The following is a 15,063-nucleotide window of genomic DNA, read 5'->3' on the forward strand; positions in this document are numbered from 1 at the left end:
TCCGTCTCTTTCCACTGATGAACATCTACAGAGTGCATCAGGGTGTATGGACAGTAACACATCTCCAGCATGTGGCTAAGAGCTAGTCTGGTTCAGTCAGATAGAGTAACCACACTTAGGTTAGCAGAGAGTCGAACTCAGAGAACTGTGCTAACGGTTCAATAAATCAGACTGAACTAACTTCAAGGTCTGGAGTATCTTTTGATCAAAGCTGCGTCCAGTTGCAGCCTGTGTTATCCCAGAGTACATAACACATCATGATACCAGGAGACTGCTTAATCTGAGGTCTACCTCAGTCCGTTTCGTGATGACTAGTGAATGTATCCCGGCACCATGGAGAAGATTCAGGCTCCTCACCAGCTTAGGACCTCCGGCAATCTCAGTGCCAACTGGCGGACATTCAAGCAAAAAATTCTGCTATACCTCGAAGCATCAGACCTCTATTGCCTTTTTTACCTGCTATAAATATGGCAATCAATAAGGTTGCCCTTCTTTCTTTAGATATTGATATTATATTGCTCAGAATCGGCGGGTATCAAATGATACCACCACAAGGTTCAACCGGATATCGATCTAAGAGCCAAATACCAGTTAGTTAGTTCAAGATCAATGGTACTTTATTTACACACACACAATTAATCATGCAACATAAACACTACTAGTTAAACTACACCCATCAACTATGACAACCTGTACTTAACTTCAGGCACCTGGCTTAGGTCAGAGGAACAGTGGCCTTTGTTCGAATCTGGATCTACTGGGTCTGGAGAAGTAACTGCTGCTCAGCTGGGCTCATCCGTCTGTTAGCAGGCATTGAACTTGAACTTGCTTCTCTGGTGGTGCTGCAATTGGAGGTGGATGTTGCCGGAGCGCCAGGTCCAAAAGAGATTGAACACATGGCGGTGTCTCTCTTTACCCTTGGGGAGTTTCATGCTCTTTTGGGCGGTTCTTCGGTTTGGACCTCATTAATTGAATAGTTCCCGATCATTGTATTTGATCTGAGCCAATAAAGGGGCGGGTGCCTTGATGGCTGGGCGTGTCCTAAGCGGTCATTGACCCTGTTGTTTATGCTTCCTGAGTAATGGGAGTGGCGCCAAAATGTCTGGGATTGTATCGGTTACCTGAGTATCATTCCTTTGTCTTACGGAGATGGGCCATCAAAATGTTAATCGGTTGGGGGTTTCGATGCTGTCTGGATTCTTTGCTCACAAATATACATTCAGGCTCTGAGCCTGTCTGAATCTTACATTGTCCATATCTCCCGTTAGGCTTTGCGAGCGTCCATGTTTCTTGTTGTAAGTGGCCATCCCAGATGGCTATACCTCGTGGGTGTGTCTGTTGCAAGGAAGATTGCGCTTCTCTCAACAGCGGGTGATCAAGCCATCGAACTCTTCAACTCTTTTCACTTCACCGAAGGCCAGGACAAGACAAAGTTTCAGATCATCCTGGACAAGTTTGACAGTCACTGTGAAGTGTACACCAATCAAATCTTCGAGCGCTACATTTTTAAACAGCGCCTACAAGGTAAAGATGAATTTTTCAACTCCTTCTTAACTAACCTCCGCCTGCTAGTGCTGTCCTGCAACTTTGGTGATATTGCTGACTATGATCAGAGACCAAATTGTTTTTGGAGTTCACTCTGAGCCTCAGAGAGCAGCTACTGAAAATCAAGTATATGACCCTCCCAGTTGCGATTGAAACATGCATAGTGCATGAGCACGGCAAAAATCGCAATGCCCAATACAAATCGGCTGAAAATGAGAAACGTGCCTCCCACGAGGCAGAGACTGTGCAGGCCATCTCCTGGAAACAGCGCCTCAGCATCGATGAAAGCGGCCATTTCGCGCGCTTTTCCCGGGGCCCCACGCATGCGCGATGCGAACGGGATAACGAAGCGGCTGACACCCGCACTGCGCATGTGCGACGACGTGCGGAACATCAGGACGCCAATGTCATAACGTGCTCGAACTGCAGCAAGGCCCACTTGAGGAAACACTGTCCTGCAAGAGGCAGGCAATGTTTAAATTGCGGGAAGCCTGGACATTATGCAGCCTTGTGCAGGTCTGCACCACCAGTCAGGGGCCAACGCTCCCAATTCCGACGACGCCGCGTTCAGAGTGTGCGACAACGATTACAGGATTCTGATCCTGGCAGGACAACGGATCTAGGGGAAGAATGCCTGGACTCCGCCTACTGTGTGGGCATCATTACCAAATGTGAATATGCCTAATCCAACTCAACACAACTTCAATCCATCCTCACTGTGGATTCTGCGGACGAATGGCGTGTGGTGATGCAGGTCAATCACTGTTCCATCCAGTTTAAGCTGGACACAGGTGCTTCTGCCAACCTCCTCTCATAGGCAGACTTCAAACGCATCAAGAATCCCCCCCCCCACGGTCCTTCCAGCAGCCTGCAGGCTCCTGGACTACAATGGGAATGCCATCACGGCACTGGAATCCTGCCACCTACTCGTCTTTAACTGGAGCACCCATGTTCAGTTACGTTTTGAAATTGCCAAGCCAGACAGGGTATCCCTACTTGGCGTGCAGGCCTGCAAGCAGCTGAACCTCGTGCAGCGGGCATACACAACGACATCCTCCAATGTGGATCTTCAGGCCGACATTGATGACATCCATGCTCAGTATCCGGATGTGTTTTGACGGGATGGGCACGCTGCCATATTGATGCAAGATTCTGCTACGACCTGATGCCAAGCCAGTGGAATCGAACCTGGGACCCTGGAGCTGTGAAGCAATAGTGCTATCCACAATGCTACCATGCTGCCCGGCCATGACTCCCACCGAAACACGGTATGCACAGATAGAGAAGGAATGCCTGGGTCTTCTCACTGGAATCCTCAAGGTTCATGACTATGTCTATGGCCTGCCGATGTTCACTGGTGAGACGGCCTCAGGTCCACATTATACACAAGGACCTGAACGACATGACGCCTCGGTTGCAGCGCATCCTCCTCAAACTCACGATTTTGACTTAGTGTACACACCTGGCAAGGAGCTCATCATCGCTGATGCATTGTCTCGCTCCATCACATTGCCTAGTGAACTGCTGGAAATCATCCGGCAGATTGAATCACAGGTGCAGCCGTGTGCCAGCACCATCCCAGCATCTGATGAGAAGGTGGTTAGTATCCGCGAGGAGACAGCCAATACGTGCCATGCACCACCTTGCCAATGGCTGGTGGAAAAGGCAGTGCCCTCAATTTTATAATGTAAAGGACAACCTGACGGTGATTGATGGTATCCTCCTCAAGCTGGACCCGATTGTCATTCCACTCAGTCTCCAGAGCTTGGTGCTCTGCCAAATCCATGAGGGACACCTGGGCGTCGAGAAGTGCAGACGCAGAGCCAGGCAGGCAGTCTACTGGCCCAGGATCAGCCAGGACATTTTGAACATGGTCCTCAACGGTGTGACCTGCCAATACTTCCAGCCAGCGCAGAGTAAGGAGACGCTCCAGCAGCATGAGATTGAGACCTCCCCGTGGTCCAAGGTTGGCATCGACCTCTTTTGTGCGAATGGCCGTGACTACGTGTTGATTATTGACTATTTCTCCAATTACCCTGAAGTCATGAAGCTCTCAGACCTCACTTCTAGGACCATCATCAAGGCCTGTAAGGAGATGTTCTCCAGGCATGGTATCCCACTCACTGCAAGAATGACAATCGCCCGTGCTTCAACATCCATGCGTGGTCTATGTTTGCCAAGTCATACCATTTCAAACATGTCATTTCCAACCCACACTATCCGCAGTCCAATGAGAAGGTGGAAAAAGGGGTGCACATTGTGAAACAGCTCATCTGCAAGGCTGCAGATTCTGCTTCTGATATCTACCTCGCGCTGCTTGCGCCGGCTCAGCTCCTGATGAATAGGGACCTGCGGACGACACTCTCAGCCATACACTTACCCAACCCGGGTCACCTCCCGGTGTTGCAGAAGGTGCAGCAGCTCCGAAACCAGCAAAAGCAGGGCTATGATACTCATGCCACCGATTGGCCGTGTTATCCCGGGCAGACACCGTCAGGATCAAGATACCAGATGGTGGCTGGTCTGCTCCAGGTGTTGGTGTTCGACAGGCTGCGTCCCGCTTGTATGTTGTACGTATGGCTGATGTTGTGCGATGAAACAGACGGGCACTGCGCAAAGTTGCTTGCCCGCAACCGCTTTCTCCTCCGTTTCCGTCCGTTGTTTTGCCACCTCCTGATACCTCAAACTACAAGTCCACCAGTCAGGCTTCCATCCCACCTATCAAGGCGCCGTTGTCCCCACCACTACCTCTCTGCCGGTCGAGAACGATCAGGCGCAAGCCCCAGAGACTGGACTTATGAACACTTGTGTTGTTTATGTTCTGTTTTCTCGCATTCGACAGCTGTCTTCACATGTGTTCACATATGCCACCGCTTGTAAATATGTAAGTCGATGACACCACTTGTATATACATTTCCACATGCCAACAGAACATACAAAAAAAGGGAGATGTCATGATATGCAAACATGCACATAATGATATGCAGACAGGCAGCTAATGAACACAGAGAACAGGACATGACCAATGAGCAGGCAGGACGCTTGGGTGGTATCTCACTATAAAAGGCACGAGGCACTCACACTCCGCCTCTTTCCACTGATGAACATCTACAGAGTGAGTCAGGGTGTATGTACAGTATCACACCTCCAGCACGTGGCTCAGAGCTAGTCTGGTTCAGTCAGACAGAGTAGCCACACATAGGTTAGCAGAGAATCGAACTCATAGAGAACTGTGCTACTGGTTCAATAAATGAGATTGAACTAACTTCAGGGTCTGGAGTATCTTTTGGTCAAAGCTGCATCCAGTTGCAGCCTGTGTTATCCCAGAGTACATAACACATAATTTCAGATAATGGTACTTGCCGGTACTCCCAAAGTAAATCAGTTTGCTTCATTTTGCTTATTTCTGATCTGGGACCAACCACCCAACCTTGCCTTCAATTATTCACCTGAAACGGGCAACAATACCAGCACCCCCCCCCCCCCCCCCCCCGCCTGCTATAAAGCCTTCACCCGTTTATCTGCATTTGCCTTCATTACTTGCAGAGATACCTTTAAACATTTCCGTTGTTAACTCACATGTCCTATTTAATTTCTGTTTGAATTTTGTTGCAGAACCCAGAAGAATGATTTTAGAACTCATTCACCAATTTCTCCTGAATCAGTTTGAGTGGTCCCCACTTTGTGACCATGAAGTAACCCGCAGGGACTGGACCCTGTTGCCGGATTAGGGGCATTCTGAATATCAAACAACAAAAATGGAATTCTCCAATCCCAGTCATGGACGGTAGTCTCGACTCCAGCCTCCAGTCATAGATACATAGAGGAGGAGGTCTTTTGGCCCTTCTAGCCTGCTCTGCTTTTCATCACTATCATGGCTCAATATCCTAATCCTGCTTTCTCCCCCTAGCCTTTGATCCTATTCTCGCCAAGTGCTATATCTAGCCTCCTCTTGAATATATTCAATGTTTTAGCATCAACTACTTCCTGTGGTAATGAATTCCACATGTTCACCACTTTTTGGGTGAAGTAATGTCTCCTCATCCCTGTCTGAAATGGTTTACCCTGAATCCTCAGACTGTGACCCCTGGTTCTGGACACACCCATCATTGGTAACATCTTCCCTGCATCTACCCTGTCTAGTCCTGTTAGAATTTTATAAGTCTATGAGATCCCCCCTCATTCTTCTGAACTCCAGCGAGAACAATCCCAACCTAGTCAATCTCTCCTCATATGACAGTCCCGCCATTCCTGGAATTAGTCTGGTAAATCTTCGCTGCACTCCCTCGAGAGCAAGAACATCCTTCCTCAGAGAAGGAGACCAAAACTGTACACAACACTCCAGGTGTGGCCTCACCAACGCCCTGTATAATTGCAGCAACACATCCCTGCTTCTTTACTCGAAACCTCTCGCAATGAAGGCCAACATACCATTAGCCTTCTTTACCGCCTGCTGCACGTGCATACTTACCTTCAGCGACTGGTGCACAAGGACCCCCAGGTCCCGCTGCACACTCCCCCCTCCCAATTTACAACTATTCAGGTAGTAATCTGCCTTCCTGTTTTTGATTCCAAAGTGAATAACCTCACACTTATCCAAATTATACTGCATCTGCCATTGGTTTGCCCACTCGCCCAACCTGTCCAGATCATGCTGTAGGATCTCTGCATCCTCGTCACAGTTCACCCACCTAACTTGTAACATCTCAAAGTTTGCATATGGTACCATTTTGTTGCCTCATCCAAAGCATTAATATATATTGTGAATAGCTGGGTCCCAGCACCAATCCCTGTGGTACTCCACTAGTTACTGCCTGCCAACTTGAAAAGGATCCATTAATTCCTACTCTTTGTTTCCTCTCTGCCAACCAGTTTTCTATCCGTCTCAATACATTGCCCCCAATCCCATGCACTTTAATTTTGCACAATAATCTCTTATGCGGGACTTTGTCAAACGCCTTTTGAAAGTCCAAATATACTACATCGACTGGCTCCCCCTTATCAACTCTACTGGTTACATCTTCAAAGAATTCCAACAGATTTGCCAAGCATGATTTTTCCTTCATAAATCCATACTGACTCTGACTGATCCTGCCAATGCTTTCAAAATGCTCTGCTATAAAAAGTCGTTGATAATGGATTCAAGAATGTTTCCCAATACCGACATTGGGCTTACTGGTCTATAATTCTCTGCTTTCTCTCTACCTCCCTTTCTGAATATTGGAGTGTCGTGAGCTACCCTCCAATCTGCAGGGACAGTTCCAGAGTCTATAGAATCCCGAAAGATGACCACCAATGCATCCACTATTTCCTGATCCACCTCCGTAAGCACGCTGGGATGCAGATTTTTAGCCCCTGGGGATTTATCCGCTTTCAATCCCGTCAATTTTCCCAGCACCATTTCTCTACTAATGTTCTTCCCTCTCACTAAACCTTTCATTCTCCAACATTTCCGGTATCTGATTTGTTTCCTCTTTTGTGAGGACAGAACTAAAGTATGTATTCAATTGCTCAGCCATTTCTTTGTCCCTTCTTATGCATTCCCTTGTTTCAGTCTGTAGGGGGCCTACATTTCTCTTTACCAATCTCTCTCTTCACATATCTATAGAAACTCTTAGTGTCAGTCTTAATGTCCCCTGCAAGCTGCCTCCCTGCAAGCTTCATGGTTTTTAAATGTTGATGCCAACTCTCCAAAGCACCTTGTGATTCAGGAAGATAAGCTAATGACCTGAATTGCTTTATTCCCAGACTACTCATCACCCCTATCGACAGCTGAGACCTGACATTTGAACACTGATCAGATTGTATATGTTGGCAACCCACATCTTGTAAAGTGTTTGGTTAATTCTTCTAAAATCAGCGGTGCTGTGATTTCTCTCAAAGTTATTGCGCCTGGAAATCTTGTGGACACATGCATGAATGTTAGTAAATACTGATTCCTACATACGAGGCGGGATTTTCTGCCCCCCCCATCTCCGTCTCCGTGGCGTGTTTTGTGGCGGCCCGCCATTGGCCGGTGGCGATATTTTCCAGGCCTGCTGCTGTCAATGGGGTTCCCGTTGTTTGTACTCTTCGCTGCTGCTGTCAATGGGGTTCCCGTTGTTCGCACTCTTCGCTGCTGGTGTCAATGGGGGTTCCCGTTGTTCGCACTCTCCGCTGCTGCTGTCAATGGGGTTCCCGTTCGCACTCTTCGCTGCTGGTGAACCCGCGGCTGAGGGTCACCTTTGGCAAGACTGGAAGATCGTGCTGGTGGGAACAGGCAGACATTTACGGCCTTGGTCTCAGGAAGGGGTCCTATGCAATCTATCAGGATGCCGCTAAAGGGTTCCTCGAATGCTGGAATTGGGATTAAAGATTCAGGTTTAATCAGTGCTTGAGGTTTTCCTGCTATTTGACATGTGTGGCAAGTCTGACAAAATTTAACTACTTCTTTATGTGGTCCAGGTTAATATAAAAGTTTTTGTATCTTGCTGATTCCCAAATGCCCAGCCATTCAGATTTCATGAGCCACTCTTAGAATTTTACTCTGATTTCCAGGCAGAATTACTACCTGGTGGACTGTGACCCACTTTTCATCTGCAGGGTCTTGAGGCAGTCTCTATTTCTTCATTTGCACTTTGACTTTAAGATGATAACATTCTGGAATGTGTTCTGCCTCAAGTTTCAAAATAAGCTGTCTGACATAATATTTTCAATGCTCGATGCTTCCACTGTAACCCCACTTAATTCCACTAAACACCTCCGCCTCAGGAGCTGGTCCAGCACAGTGGGCTAAACAGCAGGATTGTAATGCAGAACAATGCCAACAGCGCAGGTTCAATTCCCGTACCGGCCTCCCCGAACAGTCACCGGAATGTGGCGACTACGGGCTTTTCACAATAACTTCATTGAAGCCTACGTGTGACAATAAGCGATTATTACTATTATCATTCTCTCTAACGTCTCCCTCTGAACAAACTTTTAAAAAATAGATCTAGTCAACTGAGGTTCGGCATCTTCCTTCTGTCACTGCACAGCCTAGAAACAATCCATGATGGCATTTTTGTAAAATCTCCATTGATTGTATTTTAATAGCGTTTTACCACTGTAGGGGTAGTTAGTATTTGAGATCGAGGGATATAATTTCCAAAAATGAATTGAACTTCTGCAGTGAGGAATTTCTCAAACACTCCAACAATTACTTCTGTTTTCAAATAACGTTTCAAATTTACTTTGTATAGTGACATATGTTTAAATTCCCCATGCATTCCACTAACTAACAATTTCTCCTGAAATAACCCTTTTCTAGACAGCAGATGGCACAATTCCATAACATTAATGATTACTGGCACCCGTATCCCTCACAATTTTGACAGTCTTTCCTTCTCTTTCTGGCAAATAAGGATACACTTTACCCTCACTCTACCCTCACTCATAAAATATTTGAACATCTCTGTAACCTGCCCTTCATTTTTTTAAAAAATAATTTTTTTGAAAAATGTATAACAACAGAAACAATAATAATAACAATAATAACCACCCCCCGGACCCGTAACAACACATATCACAAACCCCCCCCCCCCCCCCCCCCCCAAACCCAATGAACAAGAAAATAAATTAAATTAACATAAACAATCCCCCCTCTGAAAACCCCAAATATCCCTGGCTTGACCCTGGACCCTACCACCCTCGACACCGTCCTCGCCACGCCCTGCCAGAATTCCCCCAGTGCCGGGCATGCCCACAACATATGGGCATGGTTCGCTGGGCTCCCCAAACACCTAATGCACCTGTCCTCACCCCCAAAAAACCTGCTCATCCTCGTCCCGGACATATGAGCCCTGTGCAGTACCTTGAACTGGATGAGGCTAAGCCTCGCACATGAAGAGGAGGAGTTCACCCTCTCCAGGGCGTTTGCCCATGTCCCCTCCTCAATCTGCTCCCCCAGCTCCGCTTCCCACTTAGCCTTCAGCTCCTCTACCGACACCTCCTCCACCTCCTGCATCACCTGGTAGATGTCAGACACCTTCCCATCCCCAACCCACACCCCCGAAAACACCCTATCCCTTACCCCCCGCGGGGACAGCAAAGGGAACCCCTCCACCTGCTGCCTTGCCCTGAAGGTACCTGAACATATTCCCCGGGGGGAGCTCAAACTTCTCCTCCAGCTCACCCAGGCAAACCTCCCGTCAATGAACAGGTCTCCCAACTTCCTTATGCCCGCCCTGTGCCACCCCAGGAACCCACCATCAATGTTCCCTGGGACAAACCGGTGGTTCCCCCGCAGCGGAGCCTCCACCGAGTCCCCCACTTCCCCCGTGTCGCCTCCACTGCCCCCAAATCTTGAGGGTAGCCGCCACTACCGGGCTCGTAGTGTACCTCGTTGGAGCGAGCGGCAACGGCGCCGTTACCAGTGCCTTCAGGCTCGTGCCTCCACAGGACGCCATCTCCATCCGTTTCCATGCTGCCCCCTCCCCATCCATTACCCACTTGCGTACCATCGAGACATTAGCAGCCCAATAGTACCCAGAGAGGTTGGGCAGCGCCAGCCCCCCTCTATCCCTGCCCCGCTCCAAAAAGACCCTCCTTACCCTCGGAGTCCCGTGCGCCCAAACAAATCCCGTGATGCTGCTGTTCACCCTCCTAAAAAAGGCCCTCGGAATAAAAATGGGGAGGCACTGGAACAAAAACAAAAACCTCGGGAGCACCATCATTTTAACGGTCTGTACTCTACCCGCCAACGACAGCGGCACCATGTCCCACCTTTTAAACTCCTCCTCCATCTGCTCCACCAACCTAGTAAAATTAAGCTTATGCAAAGTCCCCCAACTCCTAGCCACCTGAACCCCCAGGTACATAAAACTCCTCACTGCCCTTTTTAGCGGGAGCCTACCAATCCCCTCCTCCTGATCTTCCGGGTGTACAACAAACAGCTCGCTCTTGCCCAGGTTCAACTTGCAGCCCGAGAAACTCCCAAACTCAGCAAGAATCTCCATCACCTCCGGCATTCCCCCCACCGGGTCTGCTGCATACAGCAGCAAGTCATCTGCATAAAGTGACACTCGGTGCTCCTCCCCACCCCGCACCAGACCCCTCCACCTCCCCGACTCCCTGAGCGCCATGGCCAGAGGCTCAATTGCCAACGCAAAAAGCAAGGGGGACAGGGGGCACCCTGCCTCGTCCCATGGTAGACCCTGAAGTACTCGGACCTCCTCCCATTTGTCGCTACACTCGCCATTGGGGCCTCGTACAGCAACCTCACCCATTTAATAAAATCCTCCCCAAACCCGAACCTCTCCAACACATCCCACAAGTACCCCCACTCAACCCTATCAAAGGCCTTCTCCGCATCTAATGCCACCACAATCTCCGCTTCTCCTTCTGCCGCCGGCATCATTATCACATTTAGCAGCCTTCGCACGTTAATGTTCAGCTGCCTCCCCTTCACAAAACCCGTCTGATCTTCATGTATCACCTCCGGCACACAGTCCTCTATTCTAGTGGCCAAGATCTTCGCCAGCAACTTAGCGTCCACATTCAACAGTGAAATTGGCCTATATGATCCACACTGCAAGGGGTCCTTATCTCGCTTCAGGATCAGGGAAATCAGCGCCCGTGACATCGTCGGGGGCAAAACCCCTCCCTCCCATGCCTCGTTAAAGGTCCTAACCAGCAGGGGGCCCAACAGGTCCGCATATTTTTTATAAAATTCAACCGGGAACCCATCCGGTCCCGGCGCTTTCCCCGACTGCATGTGGCCAATCCCTCTAACCAGCTCCTACAACTCGATCGGTACCTGCTCCTCCTGCACCCTTGGAAATCGCAGCCTGTTCAAAAAGCTCTCCATTCTCTCCCCCCCCCCCCCCCCCCACCGGCAGCTCCGACCGGTACAGTTCCCTGTTGAAGTCCCTGAAGACCCCATTGACCTCTACCCCTTTCCGCACCACATTCCCACCCCTATCCTTCACTCGACCAATCTCCCTAGCCGCGTCCCGCTTGCGGAGCTGATGCGCCAGCATCCTGCTCGCCTTCTCTCCATATTCGTAGACTGCTCCCTGCGCCTTCCTCCACTGTGTCTCTGCCTTTCTGGTGGTCAATAAATCAAACTTGGCCTGCAGGCTATGCCACTCCCCCAACAATCCCTCCTCCGGGGCCTCCGCATACCTCCTATCTACACTCAGCAGCTCCCCCACCAGTCTCTCCCTCTCACTATGGGCTCGGATGGAAATCAGCTCCCCCCTAATCACTGCCTTCAGAGCCTCCCACACCATCCCCACCCAAACCTCCCCAGTATCATTGGCCTCGAGGTACCTCTCAATACATCCCTGGACCCTCTTGCACACCTCCTCATCCGCCAACAACCCCACGTCCAGACGCCAAAGCGGGCGCTGGTCCCGCACCTCCCCCATCTCCAGATCCAACCAATGCGGAGCAAGGTCCGAAATCGCTATAGCCGAATATTCGGCATCCTCTACCCTCGGGACCAGCCCCCTACTCAGGACAAAAAAATCAATACGGGAATAAACCCTGTGCATGTGGGAGAAAAAAAAGAGTACTCCCGAGCCCTCGGCCTCCTAAACCTCCAGGGATCCACCCCTCCCATCTGGTCCATAAACACCCTCAACACCTTGGCCGCCGCCGGGCTCCTGCCTGTCCAAGAACTAGAACGATCCAGTGGGGGATCCAGCACCGTATTGAAGTCCCCCCCATGATCAGGCCCCCCGCCTCCAGGCCAGGAATGCGGTCCAACATACGCCTCATGAAACCAGCATCATCCCAATTTGGGGCATATACATTTACCAACACCACCCTCTCCCCCTGCAGCTTACCGCTCACCATCACATATCTGCCGCCACTATCAGCCACCACCTGAGACGCCTCAAACGCCACCCTCTTCCCCACCAGGATCACCACCCCCCGGTTCTTCGAGTCGAGCCCTGAATGGAAAACTTGCCCCACCCACCCCTTCCTCAGACGAACCTGGTCCGCCACCTTCAGGTGAGTCTTCTGAAGCATGGCCACGTCAGCCTTCAGCCCCTTCAGATGCGAAAACACCCGGGCCCGCTTAACCGGCCCATTCAACCCCCTCACATTCTGCGTGATCGGCCGGATCAGGGGGCACCCCGCCCCCCTCTCCCGCCGACTAGCCATAACCCATCGACTGCTCGCCCCTGGCCAGCACCCCCCACTCGCCCCGTTTCCCATGGCGATAGAACCTCACCCCGACCCCCCCCCAACCCGCGACGCTCCCTCCATAGTACTCCCGTGAGCCAGCTGACTTCTGCTGACCCCGGCAGCTCCCGCCCTAACTCCGACCCCTCCCGATATGGGGTCACCCCCCTCCCCCTCCCTCCTGCAGCAGCTCCTTGGCACCGCTCCAGCGCGGGAAAACGGAACTGATATCCACGCCCCTTGCCACCAGCTCCACCCCCCCTCGTCCCGCAGCGCGGGAAACCAGAGGAAAGCCCGCGCTTTCCCACTGCCCCACCCTACACCCCCTCAACGCAGCTCCCAAATAGCAGTCCCAACCCATCCACCAACCCCGTACAAACAAAAAAAAACAACCACAGTCCCCAACACTCCCCCTTAAAACACAAAATCATAACCAACACCATCCGAAAGCAGAAAAAAAAACAGAATAGCCAGCAACAGCATAAACAGTGATACAAAAACCCCCACAGTCCCCAGTCCCTAGTTCGAGTCCAACTTTTCGGCCTGCACAAAGGCCCAAGCCTCCTCCGGGGACTCAAAGTAGTGATGCCGGTCTTTGTAGGTGACCCACAAGCGCGCAGGAGGCAGCATGCCGAATTTCACCTGCCTGCTGTGGAGCACCGCCTTCGTCCGGTTGAACCCGGCCCTCCGCTTGGCCACCTCCGCACTCCAGTTCTGGTAGATGCGCACTACCAAATTCTCCCACTTGCTGCTCCTCACCTTCTTGGCCCATTGCAGCACACACTCCCGGTCACTGAACCGATGGAACCGCACCAGCACCAGCACCGCCCGCGGGGGTTCATTAGCCTTAGGCCTCCTGGCCAGTACTCTGTGTGCCCCCTCCAGCTCCAGGGGCAGATGGAAAGATCCTGCCCCCACCAGCGAGTTCAGCATCACGGCCACATAAGCCGGCAGGTCCGACCCCTCCACGAGGCCCAGGATCCGCAAGTTCTTCCTCCTTGACCGAAACTCCATCTCCTCAAACCGATCTTGCCACTTTTTGTGGAGCGCCTCGTGTATCTCCACCTTCCCCACGAGGGCCGAGACCTCATCCTCGCGCTCAGAGTCCTGCTGCTGCAACTCAAGGATCACTGCACCCTGGGTTGTTTGGGTCTCCAGCAGCTTACTTGTCGTAACCTTCGAGAGTCTAGCAACTCCACTTTCAGCTCCGTAAAGTAGCACAGAGGGGTCGCCTGATGCTCCTCCGCCCACTGCCTCCACTCCTCGGGGGCTCCACCAGCCGCCATTTTGTCCACCTTCCCCCGCTTTTCCAGGGGAGCTGCTGCCATTTTTTCCCTCGCCCCACTCCGGGTCCGCACCATAAATCCCGGGGGGTATTGCTCCAGACCCCTTTACACACCGGGAATCGTCGAATCAGCGCCGTTTGGGGCCCTTAAAAGAGCCCACAAGACCTACGAAAGCGGGAGCTGCCGAACGTGCAGCTTAGCTCCGCATTGCAGCCACCGGAAGTCCGTAACCTGCCCTTCATAATTAACCTGCCCATCATAATTTCCTTGTGTAGGGTGAGAACATATTTCCATCTCTGGTTAATTCTGGTTGGTTCCGGTGTACCTGTGTGAATGCTACTGGCTGATCTTTCACTTAGGACTCCCAGCCCAAAGCACTTTTAGTTATATACTATTCTGAGTTCCTATCATTGCTACATTTAACTTCCAGCAATTCGTCTTAGCATGCCCAATCATGTTGCAATGATGTTACCTTGTTCGCTTCACCGTTTCTTTCCATCTTTTCATGTTTAGTCGAATGACAGCCTTCAATTTGCTTCTTATTACTAGCAATTTGCCCATTGCTAGATTTTCTGTATCTCCAATTTCACTGCTGACTCCCAAATTATCTTTTTCCCACACTCAAATATCTGCGTAAAATAGCATAAGATATCATAAGAAAACAGCAGCTTCTCTGATCTTTTTGCTTTGTCAGAGATTGGAGACTAGGAATCCTGGGTGTGTAACTCCCCTCCTAGCTCCACAAAGTCTGTCCACCATTTCCAAGGCATAAGTCAGAATGATGATGCTGTTTAACTCTCAATTTGCCTGGATGAATACAGCCCCAACAACACTCAAACAGCAGGCAGGGCAAAGCATCCCGCTTGATTGGCATCCCATGCACAAACACTCACTCCATCCACAGTGGCAGCGGTGTGTACCATGAACGAGTGGCACGGTAGGAACTCACCAAGTTGAGACAGCACCTTCCAAACCCATGACCGCTACCACCTAGAAGGACAAGGAAGGCAGACACATGGGTACACCATTGCCTGGTTTCCCTCCCAAACTACTCACCCTTCTGACGCAGTGTTCCTTCACT

General features: G+C 50.7%; 1 protein-coding gene across 4 annotated transcripts in view; it reads left to right on the plus strand.

Moving 5' to 3' along the window:
* LOC119968882 (NXPE family member 3-like) overlaps window positions 1-15,063 on the plus strand; it is a 49,963-nt gene that overhangs the window by 17,481 nt on the left and 17,419 nt on the right. The gene's annotated exons all lie outside the window — the stretch shown is intronic.

Source organism: Scyliorhinus canicula, chromosome 7, assembly GCF_902713615.1.
Source record: "Scyliorhinus canicula chromosome 7, sScyCan1.1, whole genome shotgun sequence".
Taxonomy (NCBI): domain Eukaryota; kingdom Metazoa; phylum Chordata; class Chondrichthyes; order Carcharhiniformes; family Scyliorhinidae; genus Scyliorhinus; species Scyliorhinus canicula.